The sequence below is a fragment of the Peromyscus californicus genome, unplaced genomic scaffold (genome assembly GCF_007827085.1).
Source record: "Peromyscus californicus insignis strain IS unplaced genomic scaffold, ASM782708v3 Scaffold_6__1_contigs__length_162567912, whole genome shotgun sequence".
In the NCBI taxonomy this organism is placed as follows: Eukaryota; Metazoa; Chordata; class Mammalia; order Rodentia; family Cricetidae; genus Peromyscus; species Peromyscus californicus.
Genome location: NW_026294584.1, coordinates 44,147,988 through 44,169,768, shown reverse-complemented (window position 1 = coordinate 44,169,768; position 21,781 = coordinate 44,147,988). Strand labels below are relative to the sequence as shown.

The 21,781-nt window shown below is 44.0% G+C and overlaps 1 long non-coding RNA gene across 4 annotated transcripts in view; it reads left to right on the top strand.

The window, feature by feature from the left end:
- The window catches only part of LOC128098800 (uncharacterized), a 164,925-nt gene that overhangs the window by 10,098 nt on the left and 133,046 nt on the right, over window positions 1-21,781 (top strand). For all 4 annotated transcript variants that reach the window (XR_008214338.1, XR_008214339.1, XR_008214337.1 and 1 more), the window contains one exon: window positions 13,821-13,897. This is a non-coding gene — a long non-coding RNA (uncharacterized LOC128098800). The remainder of the gene's footprint in view (window positions 1-13,820; window positions 13,898-21,781) is intronic.

Here is a 21,781-nt window from a genome sequence, read left to right as displayed (position 1 = left end):
GAACAGGTGACTTGGGGAAGAGCATGTTTACGTGAAGGAGAGGCTGCATGTTGTATGTGCAGGTTACATAGGAAGTCAGAGTACCTTCAGTCTGTAGTTCACAGACTGTGGACACGGTTGCAGCTCTGAGACTTCTAAATGAGAGGCCTGTGGGGCCCGTATCTGGTAGCAAGGGTCAGAGAGGACAGAGACTTGCCTTAAAGCAGACAGAGGAGTGTTCTTGGGGTGCTGGGGGGCACTGTGGTGTGGATTCTAAGAGGCAAGGGCTCTGGAGGCATTCCAAATGATGAGGTGATCCAAGGCTGCAATGAGCCTAGCTGGGATTTCACAGCATAATCTTAACGTGAGGGGATTCATGGGAAAGAACAGCGATCCCCAAGAGAAATACGTGAAACCTTACCTGAGAGGGAAATCAGATGGGACCTGGGAGGAGGAGGGACTGGTAGTGACGATGAGATCTTCTAAGATTTTAGAACGTTTGAAGACTAATTAACAAAACTAATTATAGCAGCACAAAATTTTCTGTTAGAAAATGATTGTGACTTTATTTCCTGCAGCTGTCCCCATGTACTGTTGTTTAACTCACGTCAGACTCTTTCCAGAGTTCTGCTCAGCACCAGTGCTTACACTTCTCGATGGCTTTATTAGTCGTTGGCATGTTTAAATGAGGTTTAATAATCATTAGCATGTTTAAACCAAGTTTCTGGAAGGCGAGCCTGTCGCTTCTTCCGGAGAGCATTTGATGGATTCGTGTGGGCCACAGCCGGCTGCGGCCTCCAGACGGGCTTCCTCTGCACAGGGTTTAGTTTTATCTTGAAATTCTGTGTTTTGTAACTGCTCTTAGGAAATACTGAAACTTACACTCCGGGAGTTGATTTAGTATGCACATGATTGATTTTATACTTTCATAGATAGGGCTCGAGGTTTGAATCTGTATTTGAAAAGACATGCCACTGAGAGCTACAGTCTTTTTTCTCGTGTTTGATGAAGGGGATGGAGTTACTTATTGACTCAGACACCCGGACATGTTCTTTGCAGTTGACTCTTTAGATCTTATTTTATTTTGAGTCAGGACCTCACACTGTGGCACAGGAGTCATGGAACTCCCTTATGTAGCCAAGCCACCTTCAAACTCCACAGCAGTCCTCTGGTGTCAGCCTCCCAAGTGCAGGAATTGGAAGCATAAACCACACACACAGTTAGCTCTTTGCGGGTAGATCTGTGACACAGTTTTAAGTGCTGGAGTTGACAGGGTGAGAGCGCTGGGACCCAAAGGGTCAGTTGTCACGGGCTGCCACAGGATTCCGTCTCCTAGTCCTTCCTTGAGTGTCCCTTTGTCTTCCTACCCTAGAGCAGCAGTTCTCAACCTGTGGGTCTCAACCCCTTTGGGGAGGTCAACTGACCCTTCCACAGGGCCCAAGAACATCAGAAAACAGATAGTTACATCATGATTCATAACAGTAGCAAAATTACAGTTATGAAGTAGCAATGAAAATAATTTTATGGTTAGGGTCACCACAACATGAGGAACTGTATTAAAGGGTTGCAGCGTTAGGAAAGTTGAGAACCACTGTTTTAGAACTTTGAAAAAACCCCTGAGGACTGGGGGGAATAACTCGGTTGGTAAAGTGCTCAGCATGAGGACTTCACCCCCAACCCGTGTGGAAGACATCATGGAACACATTTCTAATCTTAGCACTGGGGTAGATTCGTTGCTGGCTGGCCAGTCTACCTAGTCAGTGAGTCTTAGGTCCTGATGAGAGATCTGTCTCTCTAAGGGAAGAAAAAAAAAAAAAAAAAACCATGGCGACAGTACCTCAGGAAGAACACCCAAGACTGACCTGGCCTAGGAACATGCCTGTGTGTATACTTGCACATACACATGTACCTGTGGATACACACGCATGCACGCATCACCACCACCATCACCATAAGCATCAACAACAAATCCTCCTATGCTTTAGAGTTAAGATGTTAAGGACAGTTACTGTTTTTCTTGTCTTTTATTAAAGAACTGAATTTGGGAGCATCTGTCTCATTTTCTTTCAGTTCGTTTACTATAACCTGTGAGAACTCTGGTTCTGTCCCGGCTAGGCATGCAGCGTCTCACGATGAGTGCTGGTTGGCCAAGACTGCTGTGTGGATCTTCATGATTCTACCTCCACACTCTCTTCCTTTTCCTGTCTCTTCTCTTCCTGTGCTGTGCCTGAACTTAGTTTGAATATTGAGGCATTATACTGATCGTCCTTTTGACAGTGATGCGTCTCGACTTGATTGCTCTGCTTGCTGCTGTTCCTGTTAGCTCTGGGGCCCTGAGAAAAGCTCTCTCTTCCCCCTCTATTCCTTTGGGAGAGTTTGGATGGACAAAGGACTTCCTGGCCCTCGAATGCTGAGTAGGACCTATTCGCACAGTGGTAAGGTTGCAGACCCTCACAGGAATGCATGGTTATTGCACATGGCTGATAATGGAGAAGAGGGGTCTTGATGTAGGGACCAAGGTGAGAGAATCCAGAATTCCTTAAATGAGTTTAATTATTGCTATGGTGAGAACACTTAATTACATTCATTTGTCATTAGTATTATCCACATTCATAATTTAGCTCTTTGAATTTTGTAGTTTTTCACAGTTTTATTCTATTTAATGCAGGCTCTGTCACAAAAGAATTGTGATGGCTTTATAATTTTTCCCCTGCTTGAATATGCACCCAATTGTCCCTCTCTCTCCTCCTGGAGTTTGGGTGGGTCCTGAAGGCACTCTCTAAATACTGTGCAGTCCTGGTAGTTGAAGTTGAATCCTGCGGTCGGGAAAAGTTACCTAGCAGGATTTGGAAGATCTCTGCTGCCTTTTGGCTCCTAGGAGGAGGTGGCTTCTAAAGACAGACAGCCTTTCCAGTGATGGCGTGTGAATCTCTGAGAGTGTTTCTGGGAACCAGCTTAGCGTCTCTGTTACTTCCTGTACATTCACTTAATTAAAAAAAAAAAAAAACCCTATTCCTGTACACTCACTTAATAATAATAATAAAAAAAAACCTATCCAAGTCTTTCTTTTGCACAACTTGGACATGGCCTTGTGACCTTGAGTGCTTGTGTCCCATTTTCAGGGGAATTCTTGCCAGTAAGGAATCTCTTCGTTCACAACTACACCAGGCTGCTTATCTATCTATGGTCAAGGCCACTGGCAGTTGTTTCTGCTTGCCGATCGTGGATCATGGCACACATCTCTGCACATAACTGTCCATGCTTGAAAAGTGTGGGGTGCTTCCCATCGGGGTTAGTTACAGCTGTGGTAAGAAGGCTTAATTAATCACCTTAGTCTTAGAGTTATTTATGTTCATTTTGCTTTGCTTTTTTAACCTTTTCAGAATTTTATGCCGTATATAAACTCTTGTCAGAAGCATTTCTTGCCTGAAAATGCTCATGTTTGAGAGGAGGAAGTAAAACATTTTTAAAGGTCATTCATAGCCTTTTTTTGGATTTCATCTGTGAACTTTATATCTTATGCTTTTGCTTTGTAGAACATTACTGGGTGTGTGTTTTGTATCTTCCTTTTATTTTCATGGGAAAGTATGCCCAAAGCCCTCCTTGCTCCCACTTTTAGAGAGTTCCAAGTTGAGATTTTTCCTGCTGCTAATTTAATTCTGGAAGAGCATCCGAGGGCTCTGCTGGTAGCCACCCATCCTTGTAACTAGCTAATGAGCCATGTGCAACAAGGACTTCTTTGCCTAAATGAAACAGTGTCCTAGTTAGTCATTTCGTATTATTTGCAGGATTTTTTTTCAAGACCAGAGATTTTTAAAAATACAAGGTCAGGCCTGGGGGTACTGCTCAGTGGGATAGCTTGTGCATAGTGTGGGCCTTGGGTTCAGCTCCCAGCACCACAAAACCCAAAAAGATCATTTGGGATTCCAGATGGCACACCTAGTCTCCAGTGTCTTTGATGATCCTCCTTGATGGCAGCTGTGGAGTATTCCTTCCTATGTTGGGGACGTGGTAGTGACCTGATATCCTAGGCACATTCTCTGTCCTAGTGATCCCAGACTGTTAACCAGAAAGTCACCCTGCATTCTTGAGGAAAGCCACAGCAGCATCCAGAGAGGCGACTGGAAATGCCTGTGCACTCACTGCATTTTGTTATTGTTGGAGGGTATCACTTAGTTGCAAGGGCAGATCTGTAATTGTGTGAGTTTATGTAACACTTGCTAACATGCCGTGGCACCCTTCTGGAGTAAGAGCTCTAAGCTTGGGGAGGTGATTCTCCGGGAACCTGTGGGCTCACAGACCTGGCAGGTAACCCCCCTTGAGTGTATCTGGGTTGTGGACATTTGAGTTACTTTTCATCAGTAGAGTCCTCCTAGTCTTCAGTATGGAGCCTAACTAAAACATACCAGTAAACATGATCTCTTTGGTTAAACTTTCTGTCCCAAAAGAAAACAAATAAAAAGCTTTGAATGTGTATGGAATGTGTCTTGAAAGTTTTGTGGGATGCTGATACGCTGTGACTCTGGCATACCCAATTTTGGCCTTTTCCCCTCATTCTTTCTGTCTCTCCCTCTTTTTCTTACTCAGTTTCTCAAATGCCTATTTATTTTTCTGTGGGTTCTGTTTATCTATCTGCCTTTCCCATTTGCTTTTTCTAGGACTGCAGGTAAATGGTAGAGTGTTTGCTTTGTATTCATGAGGCTCTGGGTTCGATTCTTCATCCCACAGAACAAATACATAGCCTGGAAACAATTTGAAAGTTCCCACATGATCCTTACCCCCAAACTGATGGACCCTCTAAAGCTAAAGGCAACTTTGACTCTAATGTTAAGATTGTTGTATCCTGATGCATAGTAACAGATAGGAAGTATTTCTGAAGTTTTAATTTGTTTATAGAGGTTAATTCTGTGTTGGACAGAAAGGACATGTGAAATGTCTACTTCTCTTCGGGAGACATCCAAGTGGAACTCAGAAGCATGTTTCAAGACATTCTGTCAGGATTGTAGTTGTCTTTTAAGTAAAACTTTCGGGATTGTTTTTAACGAAGAATTTGTTGAACAAAAATGTTGTTTGGGTTCAAGTAGTGTTTTTAAATTGCTTGAACTGTATTTGGTATGAAGAACATGACAGTCAAATCTGTGTTGAACACCACTGTCAAGGATGAGAATATGGTCTAGCTGTAATGACCTTCAGAGCTAAGAGACTTCAGTTCTGTTAGTCCTAGATCATACAGTTGACTTCAAATGACATAGCTAGTTAGTGGTGTAACTGACCACAGGTAATAGACCGCCTCCTATCAAAAACTCAGGAGACTTGGAAATAGAATACAAGCATCATAAGACTACTACTGTTAAAGTTTATAGTAGTTTTGACTTAGACATCACCTGGTTACCAGGTGTGGATTGGTGTTTGACCCCTTCAGAACTGAATTACCGAGTAGGGTCCTTCCCGGGTCTGGGGTACAACTTGTACTTTGGTAGAGTTTCCATTGAGCTGGGGCCTCATCGGTGCCACCAGGCCTAGTGTCTGGCATCTCAGCTAACTGAAGTGGGTACACGTTCAAGGGCAGATCTCCCACATTTTAAATCTGGTAGAAGGGGCCCTCCAGTAATATTCAGACTGGGACTTTGAGAAGTGCTCTTTTCAATTTCTATTCTTTAACGGGTTGAGAGACCAGTGTTACATAAATTTATGAGAATTTTGCTGTTTCCAACTCAGAGTTGCTTTGTTTGGGGTAGGAGAATAGGTTTTGCGGTCCTCAGTAGAAGAACCTGGCAGTTGGGCAGAGGGAAGCCAGTTGGAACAGGTCTGGAAGGGGATAGGAAAGAGGAGCTTCAGTAACCGTTGGAGAAAAGCTGAGATTGAAACTGGTTCTGAGAAGCTCATAACCTGGGGCGTTGAGGCCCTTGTCTGTTGCTTGCACACTGTTGGTCTTTCTAACTTGGCAGGATGCTGCTCTTTTGCCCTAAAGTAATGAGAAAGAGGCATGGAGGGAAAGTGGAGGAAGCCTTCTTAATTGTTACTTTCTGAAGGGTGTGCTACCCACCCAGGCTGCTGGTATGTGCAGTGTCCCACACAGGCTGAGGTGGGGCTCATAAGCAGCAAAAATGTGTGTATCACCATTCTGGAAGCCCAAGATGAAGACGCTGTAAGATTCTTGTCTGATGAAGGACCAGCTTCCTGGCTCATGGTGATACCTTCTTGCTGTGGCCTTGATATGGTGGAGAGGAAGCAGGCCCTGTGTGTGGTTTGTTGTTTGTGAGATAGGCCTTGTCACGAAATAGCCCAGGCTGCCCTCCAATGGACTCCTTGCAGTCTTAATGCCTCAGCCCAAATAAATCTTTCTTGGTATTCTTTAAAAGGTCACTAACTCCACCCATGAGTGCTCCACCCTGCTTACTTACTCAACTAATTTTGATTAAGCCCTTACCTCCCAGTACTATCTAAGAGGTAGGAATTTGATAAATGAATCGGGGTAGGGTGTGTGGCAAAGCAGTCTATAGGGAAAATGCACTTTGTGCCCCATAACTTAGTAGATACTTTGGTTATGAGAAGGTACTTTGTGGAGCTGCTGTGGGGAGAGGGGGATGTGACGGGGCTGATATTTAGGAAGCCAGAGAATCTCCTGGGAAAGCACAAAGGAAGCTGGAAGTATTTGTCTTCCACTTGGAGAAAGGGATATTTTGTTCTCTAGGGATGAGAGAGAATTTTGGAGTTTATTTAGGTAGAAAAGTCCAGAAAGTGTCAAATAGAACTCAGTGTACCTTGAAGATGTATTTATACCACTTTTAATAAGAAAGAAAATAGGAAATCTATGAAAAATTCTGGCCATAATATGAACAAAGAGAGAAGATGGTTTGGGACTTAGAATTAAATTGAATTTAAAAAAAAAAAGGTCTAAAGTAAGACAGTGACTTTAAAAAAAATCTATGGGAAAATAAATATGTAGATACTCACTTAGCGTAATATCTGCACTTAGGTTTTTTTTTTTTTGGTTTTTCGAGACAGGGTTTCTCTATAGTTTTGCACCTTTCCTGGAACTCACTTTGTAGACCAGGCTGGCCTCGAACTCACAGAGATCCGCCTGGCTCTGCCTCCCGAGTGCTGGGATTAAAGGCGTGTGCCACCACCGCCCGGCTCCACTTAGTTTTTTAAGCATGGTCTTATACGTGGCCCAGGTTGGGATCTTAGTCCTCTTGCCTCAGCTTCCAGAGTGGTGTGATTGTAGTCATACACCAGTACACTGTGCTTCCATTTTTGTGGGGATTTGGTTTTTCTTTAAAACAAGTTACCTGAGTTTTCACAGATTTTATGTGAATGTTAAAAGAAAACCTTATGAGTATTTTCTAAATATCTATGCTATTAATCGTTTCCATGTAATAGCAATGTGATTATCTTGAGTGATAGATTTTTTTTTAAAAGTTTCACATCTATGGTTTCAACCAAGCAGTTAGAAATAGTTGGGAAAAAAATCTTGGCATTTGTACTGATCTATACTGAACATATACATACAGCCTTTGAGTCATTTCCTGAACAATGCAGAATACCTGTTTATGTGCCATGTACATTGTATTAGGTGTTTATGTCTAGAGGTGATTTAAGGTATATTGGAAGATGTGCATAGAATATATGCAAATGCTAGGCCACATGATGAGTAGACATTAGCATCTGCAGATCTAGGTATGGGGTGTGTCTTGGAATCCATCCCATGTAGATACCAAGGGCAATCATAATTGTAGGATGAGTGATGTTCATTTAAAATAACTCTTTGAGATATGTTTCATAAAAGATGAACGTTAACATTATCATCATTATTAACTCAGCCAGATTTTTTTGTTTTCATGTTAACACAAAGTTAATGATTAATTAAGAGCATCTACTCTTGAAAGCCAGTGTTATTAGTGTTCAGTTAATCCTAGTGTCCAGTAGGCATCGTGCTTACAAAGACAAGAGAAGAGGAGCTGTGCAGTGTTCTCCCACGGCCTCTCCTCTAGCCATGATGCAATCAATGTTGAGAGACTGCATCTTTGTGGGTCTGGGTAAGCATCCACAGCTCCAGTGAGTTCTTACGAACAATGTCCATGTCATACCCAAAGACCTTTGTGCTGTACATCTCCCCATTCTCTGGCTCGCACGAAAACAACAGAAACATACAAATAAAAGATGGGAAATCAAACAGGTGTGGCTATCCACCAGGTATTTTTTAAATAAATATTTATATTAATCTTAAAAGTAATTTCATACAGCGGATTTTGATCATGGCCATACCCGATTCTTCCCCTTAACTTCTCCCAGATCCGTCCTCGCTTCCTACACCCTACACGCCCCTCACCTGATGTCCTTTTTCTGGGCTAATTTAATAACCCTTTGACATTTGTGATTGTGGGGCCATCTGGAGTGTAGTTGACCAGCAAGGAGCTACTCCCTTTAAGGAAACAGATTCTCTCTCTCCTAGAAGCCTCCAACTGTTCATAGTTCCTCTGGGTTGTACTAATCTATAAGCAGAGAGCTAAGAGTTGAGAGGGCAGGTTGATACCCTGCCCATTTAGCAAAGTAATAATAGTAGATTCACCCCCAGGGCCTGTGAGCTCCCCAACCACGGCTTCTTGGTTAGACTTGTAGTTACCAGGCATGTATCTCCTCCTGTGGGGTGGGCTTTAAGTCCAGTCAGAAAGCGATAGGTCACCTCCCTAACATTTGGGCCTCCGTTGCATCCATAGGATGTCTTGTAGTCCAGTGCTGTTTGCAGTTCACAGAGTCCACAGCTGGGTAAGACTGTTGATGACTTTCCCCCTTGCACTCTGCACAGCATCCTGGTACTCTGAGAATTAGTATTAAAGGTAGGAAGCTTCCTGGTCACTACCCACTTGCTTTCTCCATGTCCTTTGACAGGTGAATGTGGTATCTTCAGCAACGGTCTTCAACAGTGGGGCCTTCCCATCAAGTTCTGTCAGGCAACCGAGAGCTAAGATAATAGTCTATATTGTTTTGGGTATTTCCGGAACATCTCCAACCACAAATTTGAGGGGAGGTGTCTCACACTGTAGCAATGGGCTTTTGATTTGGCATCCTGTGTCTCTGATGTAAGCATGATCCCCAGAGTAGGGTAACACCACAAGAATAAACTTTTATTAGGAGGTTTATAAAACTGTTTGCATATGCTTTTTGGAGCACCCTCTGGGTAAGACACCTCTCCTCCAGCCCCTGCTCTGCCCTCCCCTCCCATGCCTGTGTGTTTTGATGGCGTTGCCATGTTTGCGGAATGCTAGCCAGTCACTGTGGAGAATCTCCTTGTAGTTGGTTTGTTTGATGTTTGTTCCTGTGATACTCAGGTTTTGTGCTTTGGTAGATGTGTCCCCCCAGGGACATTATGTCCTCACTGTATCACGCTGGAATCATATAGTGTCACCCTCATAAGGTTGACTTTGATACCATGGGTAAAGCCAGCTCCTCTCTCTCACAGGGTTTCTCTGTGTTGCCCTGGCTGTCCCAGGACTCGCTTTGTAGCTGAGGCTGGCCTTGAACTCACAGAGACCCACCAGCCTTTTCCTCCCAAGTGCTGGGATTAAAGGTGTGTGCCACCACCATCTGGCTCTCTTTTTAAAGTCAGTTTTTTCCACCATTTTCAAATAAAAAACAAGTTCATGGGATAATCTTTTTTAGATTTTATTACTATCCTATTATTTCTATGTCTAATTTTTTTCAAGTTTCATTTATTTAAAAACATTTTATTATGTTTATTTGGGAGGAGAACTCACGCATGTGCAGGACATGTGTGGAGGCCAGAGGACAGCTTACATGAGTGGTCCTCAGGCTGTCAAGCTTGACAGTGTCAAGTGCTGTAGCCCACTGAACCATCTTGCTGGCCTGCTTCTGGGTCTTTGACTACTAAGCTTTGTGGCCCATTGATGCTCATGGTCTGACTCAGTTATTCTCATGACAGCACCTTGTGGTTTTAAAGGTAAACCTTTAAGAGGAGTCATTAATTGGTCTTCTCCAAAGAAGTGCTTCCTGTCACAGATCTTTCACATTTATGTCAGTTTAGACTTAGCAGGTTTTTATATTGGCCTTAATAAGTTGTCATTTCTTCTTACACTCAAGGGCCCCTCATTTGGCCAGTAGGTCGGTCGGAACTGGCTTCTGTGACTGTGCCTTTGGTTTCTGAGATAGGATCTAGTGAGGTATCCCAGGATGGCCTTCTGTTGCTCTAACCTCCAGCGCACTGGGATGCAGATGACAGAGATGTACATCCCCACACCTGGTCCCATGTCCTCATGTCCTTCCTTTCCTGTGTGACATGCTTCTGTTGAACACCTGTGTTACCCCCAGCCCAGGAAGCAGGTGCGTGAGTGCTGCCCAGATGTGTCCCAAGAGCCAGGCTACCCTCAGTCCGACAGCTGCGGAATAGTGTCTCAGTATGCTGTCAATCTGCATTTCTCTTACAAAGTATGAAGTTGAGAGTGTGCTCTTCTGTTTCAGTATGTGTATGTGTGTTCACATTCTTTTTAAGTGTTTCTAATCTGTTTTAGAATTGCTCTTTAGGGGAAGGGAGGTCTTCCTAGATGTGCTAAACAATAATAGTAATAACTATTATTGTTGTGCTTGTTTACAGTGTTTTTTATTTTGGCCATACTAAATTTTCTCTTCGTTTGATTGATGAATCATTTTTTTTTTGTTTGTTTGTTTGCTTTTGAGACAGGGTCTCAGTCTAGCCCTGGCTGGCCTGGAACTCCTAGATTGTTCTCAACTTCTGACAGTCCTCCTGCCTCAGTCTTCTGAGTACCGGGATTACAGGTGTGAGTCACAATACTGCCTTCTCAAATTGGAAGACTATATATCTGTAGTCAGACCGATGAGTCTTAGTACTTACTGCCTCTGTGTCCTAGTGAAGCAGCCTGCTCCCGTCAGGGTTAAGAACGTGCCAGTTCTCTCCTTAGTACTTGCACAGCTTCCTTGTTGCACATGTAGATCCTTATTCATTTGGAGCTTATTCTTTTGTGTGGTACGAGATAGGGATCTGATTTTATTTAGCTCCAAATGGCTATCCAGTCTTCTAACACTACTACTTAAAAAGTCAGTTTTCGCCGGCAGTGGTGGCGCATGCCTTTAATCCCAGCACTCGGGAGGCAGAGCCAGGCGGATCTCTGAGTTCGAGGCCAGCCTGGTCTACAGAGTGAGTTCCAGGACAGGCTCCAAAACTACACAGAGAAACCCTGTCTCAAAAAACCAAAAAAAAAAGTCAGTTTTCATCAAGTAATTTTCATGTCTCCTTTAATTTGCACAAAGCTGTATGTCTCCCTGAGCCTGTTTTTGACTTGGGTGTGTGAAGTCCTTGGTCTGTCCGTCTGTCTGTCTGCATCACACTTTCCGTGATGGGGTTTTATGATAGTCTATACCACCTGAAAGAATATACCATCCTCCCTCTAGTGCTTGGGTGTCTTGTTTATTTGTTTTTCAACATGAAATTCTCTCTCAGTCATCCACTTAGAAACTTGGTATATTTGTGGAAATTACTTTTATTTTATAAATTCACTTACAGTGACCTGACGTTTTTATGTTAGCTTGTTCTGTCGGGAAGTAAGATCTCTTATTTGGTTAAGTCTTCATTTGTGCCTTTTCTGGAATGTTTTAAAGTTTTCCTCTCATGGATTTTACACATTTCTTATTATGAAACTTGCACTTTTTCCACTTAATATTCTGTCGAGCAGGTCAGTACATGTTGACCTATTTTATTTTGGAAAATGGATCCAGGGTAGTCTGCTGTGCCCTGATTTTAATTTAACTTTGCCTCTGTTGATGTATGCATGTTACTTTTAATTTTCCCCTCTTCCAAGCAGTTATAATTGGAATTGCTTATTCATAAACCATCTGGATTTGGGGGGTAATAAGTGCTGCCAAGTTATCCTCTCAAACCATTCGATGAAGTCATGCAAACTTTAGTGCATATGTACATTGCTACCAGATCTTCAGACTTCTCTTTTAAAGAAAAACACCGTAAAAATGACTCATAAAAGTTGAATGTATTCATTAACATGGGTAATATACGGTAGCAGGGGCTGGGGGTGCAGTTTAGTGACCCAGTGTGTGGGACCCTGCAGGGGTTCAGTCGCCAGAGCACTACAAATGATGAAGTAACAGAAGCCACAGCTTCTACCTTAACTGACTGGACCATAGTCCTAGAAGTGACATGTACAGACATGTGAAAGTATGGAGAGGTCTCCTGTAAGGAGACCTTGAGTTGAGCCCAAGAGACAGTATCGCTGGGTCCAGTGACACACCTTCACTCCCAGCACTCAAGGGGCAGGAGCAGGTGGGTGTCTGAAATCAAAGCCAACTTGGACTGCACAGCAAGTTCCAGGTCCGCCAGGGGCTACATAATGAGACCTTGTTTTAATATCGTCCCCCTCCCAAGAACATGCTGAAGTTTGTTTGGTGGGCTAGTGGCATAGGTTAAATTTACCTCACCTTGGCAGTGACAGTGACGTCCTAGACTAAAATGGTGTCTGTATGCGGCGATAAGGACAGGGCAGCGGTGGACAGATGGCTTTGAAACACTTGAGGCTTGATTTCCTTGGCATCAGTCTTCTGGCAAGGTAACAAATCGCCCTCAAATTCAGAGATTGGAGTTAACAGTCAGCACTGATTTTCTCTAGCAGTGTGCTGCGGGGTGGGGTTCGGGACTGGGGTCTCTTCTGATGCTAAGTCAAAATGTTAGGTTCCAGTCATCATGCTGGGTTGGGCTGGAGGGTCCTCTTCCAGAGTGGTGCACTCTCTGGTGCTGGTGGCTTGTGGCGACCTCAGTTTCTCCCCGAGTCTCTCCACGGAGAAGAGTGTCTGTAGACCTGGCAGCTTCTCCCCCAGATCGAGTGATCCAGTGGAACAAGGCAGGTACTGCGGTGCCTTCGGACCTTCCTTTTGGAAGCCATCCACTGTCAGTCTCGCCACACTCTATTCCTTAGAAACGAGCTGTAAGTTCAACCCACATTCGAGAGCAGGGGAACTAAGTTTCACATTTTCAAGAGGGGAATGTCGAAGGATCTGGGAACAGATTGTGAAACCTACACACTGTCCTGTCTGTTCTAAAAAGGAGGAGTGAGGCTAACATTTGAAAAGGGAAAAACACACTCCTCTCCCACCCCCATCCCCATCCCCATGGTATCTAAGGCAGATCAAGCTGGTCGTAGTGCTGAAGACAAATTGAAGTGAGATCTACCCATTGTGGTGATCAAGCCACTGATGACGATAGATTCAGTGGAGGGCCGTGAGGGTGGGGGAGAGTCGGGGCAGGTGGAAGGACAGAGGCCCCAGGATGATGAGCACATGAGGAGACCAAGCATGTCAGAATGGGCACAGGACGGGGGCGGGAAAGGAGCTGATTTGGTTCTGAGAATTCAAGGGGAGATTCCTAAGGAGTCGAAAATGCACAGCCAAGACCCAGATTGAAACCTCTCACCAAAGAGGCCCCACCTTGAGGGCCAGGCTGGGGGCGGGGGAGTGCGGGGCTGTAGTTTGGAGAAGTGAGGCAGGCAGACCCGCAGCAAGAGGGGGAAGGAAGAAGGAGCTGCTTCCTGGCGGAAGGAGAGAATCTGGAGCCATCCAGAGCCCTCAGGTGCTGGGGTTTGAAGAGAGAGAGCGGTGTTCAGAACGGAAGCATCTTGCCTGCAGGGTTGTGAAGGAGACAGCATTTTTAAGTGGAGTAGAACAACTTTGGAAATTGGATTATCACATCTGCACAGATGCTCGATTTTTTAGATTGCTCGAGATTGGGAGGACAAGTGGCTGGCATTCCGGAAGTTCCTTTCTTTGACCTTGACATCTTCTGTCTCCCTGATTCCTTTTAGAACCTCCGTGCATCCCAGGGATGGTGTCCTCTACTGGAGGGTTTCTGCCTCGCTTAACTTTCAGGACCCTTTTAACTGTAAGTGAAATCTGTTTACCTTCTTACTTTTTTTTTCTTCCTTCCACATCCTGCTTCTGGCTGTTCTCTACTCTTCTGGACATGTGTTTTTACATGTCTGTCTGCGTGCTCAAGTACGTGCACCACAGCACATGTGGAGGTCAGAGAACTGCTTGTGGCCATTGGTTCTCTCTTCCTCCTGAGTGAGTCGGATCATGCTCAGGCTTCACCCTCCGAGCCATCTCACCAGCCCTGCTCTGCCTTTCCCCTCCCACCTGGTGACTGCTGTTTTAATGCCTGTATGTGAGACTGTCGTTTCTTTCTTACCTCCCACGTTAAGCATGATTCTCTTAAGTTTCTGCTAACTAAACTTGGAATTTATACATAACAAACAGGATTAAAATGACTGTCATGTAAATGGTAAATTGAGATCATACTTAATACTCTCCTATGCCTGTACATCTATATAATGCATAATCAGTTTTCACATTAGGAAAAGAGTTTGTAGGTCTTCGTATGGAACGTAGTATATTCTCAGGTTTCAATAAAGATTTGAGGGTAAATGAAAGAAACAAGGACATTTACAGATTAAACACCAAGATCCCCCTAAATTGTGTCTGCATTTCCTCTACTGTGTGGTGTAATGGTTATTTTTCTGTTGTTTTTCTTACAAGAACAAGATTTTAGGTCTACTAAATACGTAAGAGACACTAAACCAAAATGGCAATAATTACCGTGGTTCCAAATGAAAGAGTTTTGTTTTGTTTGATGATGATGTCGTCGCTGTTGTTTTGAGTTAGAATCTTACGTAGCCCAGGTTGGCATGAACTCACTGTAGCTGAGGTTGGCCTTGTTGAACCTCATCCTCCTGTTTCCTCTTTCCCTGGTGCTGGCTTTACAGGTGTACACCATCATTCCTAAAGAGCAGTCTGTATACCCTGGGATGAAGGAACTCCGGTGGATAAGTTCCTTGTAACACAAAACTATCTGATTGTCGGATTGTGGCCAGTATCATCTTTACATCAGTAGGGCAGCCTTACAGGAATGGAGTCTGTAATGGCAGCATACGTGGGGGGTAAGCATGGGAAGAGATAGAAAGGGCCAGGAGTGTGAGAAGAAACCGCAGAAATGGAGGACCGAGAGACCCTCCTCTGCGTAGCCCAGGTGAGAAGCGACAGAGGGGGCATGGAAAGGCTGCAAACTGCAGGTAGTTCTTAGTTTTCCTTAAATAGACACCAAGCTTCTTCCCTGTGTTCATGGTGTAAGAGAGAGAAAGGCAAAGAGAAAAGGAGGAATGGGAGTGTTCCTCTCAGGAGATCTAAGTAGATTTATAAACACCTCATCCGCAGTTGACAAAAAGTCTAGTTAGGTGACTTTTTTTCTCCCTTTTCCTGTTACTTTTCTTTTTTCTTGTCCTCGCTTCATTTTCTATACATTTTCTCTTTGGATTTCAGCAGATGTAGAAACTTCTTAGATCATTTATTCCATTCCCAGTACCTACACTCTACACCTACACTCTCAGGAAATATTGTCACCCTCCAAGCCCCTCTGATTCCAGAATCTTCTGGAAACTACTCTTAGCACTGGGCTTCTAGGACGTCTGATATTAATATTCATTTGCAAATTTGATATCCAAACTGGTAGCTCCTTGGAAGAAAGGGTTAAGACGTCACTTATTTGAGCAGCCTTACATTTCATATGTTAGTGGACAAGAGCATGCGTGTTTTTCCCTCCCTGTGCACACCACCAGAATAGCAGTGGCACTGAGGGCTGGAGATGTGTGACTGGAGAGCTAGCGTGCACGTGATGTAAAGTGTCTGGGCTTGACTGAAGTTGAGTGGCACAGACTTGCTAATCTCAAGTGTTCTGAGGCAGATGTGTCAGGGATGGTTTGGGAACCAGAAGCTAGATGCAGTGCTGTGTAGTGAACACTAGTGCCCTCATGCCCAGCCTGCTCAGGTGTACACTGCATCCTCATGCCCAGCCTGGTCAGGTGTACACTGCATCCTCATGTCCATCCTGGTCAGGTGTACACTGCATCTCATGCCCAGCCTGGTCAGGTGTACACTGCATCCTCATGTCCATCCTGGTCAGGTGTACACTGCATCCTCATGTCCATCCTGGTCAGGCAGTTTGCAGTTAACTTTTTGGGGTAGTCTAGACAGTCTGAGGTTTGTCTAGAGTCTTCTAGAAAAATCACTGCTCATCACATGGGGGAGAAACAGGGAAGCGTTTCCAAGGCACCATGTGACAAACTGTAGAGGTGGGGACTCACAGAGCTTGGAGCTCGTGGCAGCAAGCAAAGTCGTGAGGAATGAGGTTGGAGAGGGCCTGCATAGAACGCTGATGGCTGTGGGGAATTGTGGGAAGTTTTAAATTCGAAGGACTGGTACAGGTTGGCTAGAAAACTTGAAAAGATAGTGACTCCTTGTGGGGATTTAGAAAGAGGAAGGAAGGATAGGAGAGAAAATGGGTTGTTTCCCAGTAACCAGGCCATGGTATAGGTTGAGGACAGGGAATTGAAGGAGTCGAAGAGTCTGAACTTTCTCTGAAAGAATGGCCTATTATCTGGAAGCTAGAACTACATCATGATCGTTTTCTTAAACCATTGTTGTTTTTCAAGACAATTTAAGATTCTTTTAAATACCTGACTTTTTAAAATTAATCATTTTGTGTTAAAATACAATGTTTTCCTCTCTTTACATGCACAGGTGGCGTCACGTGCCACACGTCTCCTGCAGCTAGGACATTATGCACATTAAATAGCTCTCCCTTAAGATGAGTCAGCCCTTTTGTGATGGTCCTACACTTTGCTTAGTGTCTTCAAAGTTCATATGTGTCTTAGCATGTATCAGAGTTCACCTCAGTATTTTTTTGAGACAGATTCTCATTATGTGGTCTACACTGGCCCAGAACTCACCATCCTCCTGCCTCAGTCCTGCAACCTGCTGGAGTCACAGGTGTGTTTTGGAAGGTTGCCCTGTTGTCCAGCAAATGTATCCAGCTCCTCATGACATTAAACAGTTCTTACTTAGTACTTAAGCCTTTAAGAACATAATCAGGGGCTGGAGCAGTGGCTCAGCAGTTGGGAGCACTTGCTGCTCTTGCATAGAACCCAGGTTTGATTCCCAGCACCCCTATAGTGGCTCACAACCAATTCCAGAGTACCCAGTACCAGCTGTGCTCACTATAGGCATCAAGCACACATGTGGAGTACATACATAAATGCAGGCAAGATACTTATACACATATAAAACAGATGAGTCATTAAAAAAATAAAAATCAAAACAGTATCAGACATTTGCTCCAGATGGAGAATTGGTTGTATATAACTAATTCAACTCACAGACTTTGGTCTGTTGTGTGATATTTTTGTCCAATTTAGTTCTGATTTAACTGTCAGAGCAAAGTTGATAGATTTGTAGGATAGATTTAAGAAGGAAACTGCCTTTAAAAAAAAAAAAGAAATCTAAGAGATTCTATTAGTCACAGATAGAAAAGAGACACCCCCCCTCAAAAAAACACTCATTTTAAGGCTCTCCACAGACAAAATACTATTCAAGTAATCTCCATTTGAAGCCAAAAGCTATAATCTGAGAATTGCTATATTGAAAGGTTGCTTGTTGCTTTTTTTTTTTTTAAATCTCTCTCTGGGTCCCTACATATTGTGCCAGTGAAAGCCGTTTCTCTTTGAAGATGTAAGAGTGATGAGCATGAAATCCAAGGCTGTTGGAGTGGGCAATCCAGAGAGAGTACCCAGAGCCTTCACTGAGCTGTGGTTGCTCTACCCAGGGCCTCTGGGAGGAAGCCAGGCCTTTGGTATCTTTTGCAGCTGGCTTTGTCTGCCTGTCTCCGTTCAGCGAGTTGCTTTGGAACCCGTGAAGCCTGCTGGTTGAGAGTTTTATCGTCATCACGTGACCAGTTGTCAGAACCGAGGTCTGAAGCTCATGTTGGTTTTAGAGAGTTATTCTCGGGAGCCCTTTTTGGAAGGGGATCAAAGGCAGGAGGAGTACCAGCAGCCAGGTTCAGTCTTGATGTGGATGCTTTGGAAAATGATAAGTGGTTCTGTGGGACCATCCAAGGGAATCAGATTACAGCCTACTGTAAAGGTGAAAACAGCTAACAGTCTATGAAAAGGATGTACGATGTCCTCAGGTCTCCCTCCAAGCAGTCATGGAGAAGAGATGAGGGTTCTCTCTCCACTCCCTGTTCTCTAAGATGGAGGCTGTAAAATCTCTAATCCGTCAGTGGTTCATACAGTTCAGTTTCTAAGTGACTAGCAGATACAGACTCTGATTTAAGGTGGCTGTCTTGTTGAGACTGAATAGCTTTTAAAACGGCTAGTTACTACCTCTGGTAAAGGCTGTAACAGCAGCTAGTTATGTTCAAGTCTCTGGTGAAAATCTTTTCATCTTGAAAGTCATAGACAAAGAAGGGCATTTGACCAAAGCCAAGGCATAGAAACTTTAGTCACATGGTCAAGTGCTGCTGTTTTATCCAAATGTAAAGGAATGAAGGATGCACATGCCATGGCAAAGGATATTTTTATAGTATGCAACTTGTATGTCTCTCTGAGTCAGGTGAGTGGGTGATTCTAGGCAGAAAAAAACGGAGTTTTCAGCAAGAAGTGAGAATCCATATTGAGAACAGGATTTCGAGGCCAAGAATACACCCGGGCAAGGGGAAGATTCTAGAAGGAGGAGACTGAGTGACTAGATGGCTGTGGGTCCAAAAGCCTGTGGAGAGAAGGCATTTATCTGAAAGGACTTGACTGGAGCCCAACAGGAAAAGGATTTCTCTCTCCTCCCAGACTTGAGACTTCATCAGCCTGGGTTGGGGGGAGCTGGACCAACTCCAGGGGGGATGGCTGGCCAGAGGGGTTCAGAAGAGTCCCCTGTATGTTAGGCCTAGCCTAATAACTGAGTACTGAGATTATTGCGCTTCAGACATACAGATGGATGCATGCTAGTCAGTTTTTTGGTGTATTCAAACAAATTCTCAGTCTGTTACTGCAGAGCACCAAGTAGGTGTTCTTACTAGCAGATGAGAGAGCGGAAAATGTCTTCATAGATTTCATTTCCTGTGTATTTAATTAAGATAGGGTGACAGAACCCAAGTGTGAAACCTTCCCTAGGGGGCTGGCAGGAAGGTGCTGTATTTTGCACAGCCTTCTGCCCATAGATAAAGTTACTCATGGCATTTCTCACAACACCGCTGCTTTGGCTCCCTTAACCACAGTGGGACAGGAGGGCCAGAACTGAAGGGCATGCATCCATTGGGGATGGGAGGCCAGTGTGATAGGCAGAATGGAGTGTCTGCAGCTATAGAGTTAATCTGTGTGTGGTGTGCAGGACAGCTGTGGTCTTGCAACCACACACAGAGTACAGCTCTGTGGTGCATGGGTTTCAGGAATTCTAGTTTGCCTTAGCACTGACTTCTGTCTTCAGTGTCTGTATCGTCATTAGCTTTTATGAAACCCAGTCAGCTTTGTAGTTTCAATTGGAGAAGGCATTGTTTTTGAGAGAAGGTCACGCCTCAGCTAATTCTCAAAAATCAATGTATTTAGTCACATGCTAAACACCAGGATATTTACCTAGGTGTGACATGACATGCTTTTGGGTGTGTGTGTGTGGGGGGGGGGGATAACAAAGGGATTGCTGGGCCGGGGAAGTCAGTCAGTAGAGAGATTGCTGAACAAGCATTGGGATCTGAGTTCAGTACCCAGAATCCATGTAAAAAGTTGGGTGTGGTGGCAGTGGTCCACACAGAACCTCAGCCCTAGAGAGGTGGAGACTGGTGTTATACATCCATAGGCTTCACTGGCCAGCCTACTTTACTTGGTAAGCAAGCCTCAAACCAATGAAAGACTGTATTTCAAAACACAAGGTAGTTGGTGACGGGCTGACCTCTGGCCTTCACACAGATGCACACCCAGTGTAGAAGAAATGTGGTTCAGGTTCAGGCTTTGCCCTCGCGTTGTCTGACCTAGCGGGGCAGGTGGAGAAGTACTACCGTTTGGTGGGTGAGAACTCGGAGGTTACAGTGGAGCCCTGATCAGCTTCAGATCCTGGTGTTGACGTGGACCAAATGTTTACCTTTGGAAAGGTTCTCCTACACCTTCAGAGTATCCACAGCTGGCCCATGCCAACAGGAAGTTTGTCCCCGTGCCCTAGGGTGCTAGAGGCCTAAGCAGACAGTGACTTTAAGGGCTCAGAAGCCCCAGTTACAGATGACTCCTTTGTTAAAAACAACAGAACCAGCAGCACCTCTGTGAACTCAGTCCTGTTCTGGGAGTCCAGGGATTGTGACTCGGTTGGAACTTCCTTGTTAGAGATAAGGGTTGAGGTGTTCTCTGTGTGGAGAGGTCACCCAGACTGCATGGCACTACCAGAGGCAATCCTGAAAAACAGGGCAGAGCTAGAACAAAAACAAGTAGTTAGCATTTCTCGTTTTCTTTGGAGTGAGAAGGTTGAAATAGACTTGTCCAGAACTGACAGTAACTCAACCCATCCATTCTTGTAACACACACCTGGTGAGCCAGTTAGCTGTACCTGTCTAGGTCTCGTTTCCCATGGTTCACCTCAGGAGCCGTGTTGATGGTTGACTGTCACATTTGCCCGGTGTATAAACATTTGAAGGTTTCAGGAAAAGTGAATAAAACTAATAAATAATAATTTAAGAAATTAGAAGTGGCAGAAATGGCTCAGTGGCTAAGCGTACTCTCCGCAGAGGAGACGCTATGGGATTGCTGCAGTTCCTTTTTCCAGATCCCAAGTAAGTTCCTGTGTACGGACCCTGGCCTAGAGCCATATATGGAAGGGGATTCTGGGAAATGTAGTTCCTTATAACCAAGCTAGTCCCAGCACAAAACCCCACATTTATGCAGTAGAATACATTTTTGTACTTATTATTGTTTTGGAAACTGGGAAAGACATGAAGAATTATTTATGTTTAAAACTATTTGAAAGTTTGTTGCCATATCAAATAAATTAGCAAATATTTAACTTGATTATATAATTGTTTTCTCTCAGTACCTTATCTGCTTCTGAAACGGCACAATTGCTTTAAAAACGGAACTGATTTGATCATATCCTCGTCTCCTGAAAGCGTTCTTGTAATTTGACGCTGTTTGAATCTCATTATGCAAGATTTTCTAAAATTGCCCTGTGTAGTGCCATCTAGTGGTAGATGATTTACTTGATTTTGGACAGTAGTTCACATTTTACTTTTTGATAAATCATTCATTTCATTTCTAATCACGCCTCATTTATTAGCTATATTTAAAGGGGCTGTCTAAAAAAAAATCACATAGTTACAAATGGAAAAAGAACTAAAGAAGGAAAAAACAGGGAAGGCTTTTTTATCTCCAGGTTTTCTTGTACGGCGATGAACACACACAGAGCTAAGCTAGTTGCCCTTTGTTTACCTGACAACAGTTTGAACATAGGCATAAAATCATTTTTTGTTTATGAAAGTCATACGCTTGTTTCCAAAGTGTGATCTAAGGGACGTGCCGCAGTTTTGGAACCAGCCATGCCCAGCCTTGTGTTCTGTACCTGCTGTCTGTCAAGTGGTGTTCTGGCCATTTTGTATGTAGCAACTCATCAGCTATCCACTGACTTCGATTTCTCACGATAGAGTTTACCTTTGCTGCATACCCGCACCCTGTGTGCGTAGCCCCTCCACCGCCCGATGGTGATGATTATGTTTCGCATAGTGCTCAGCATTTGCATGGTAAGGACTTGGAACACAGTCTTCACAGCGGAGTGGTAGAATCCATGGTTTCTCTCCAGCATAACTTTTTGTTTGTTTGTTTGCTTTTAATTAACGATTGTGTTTGGAGGCATTGTTTGACTAGATGAACTTAGCAGTTTACTCATTACTCTTAGCATGAACTCCTTCCCA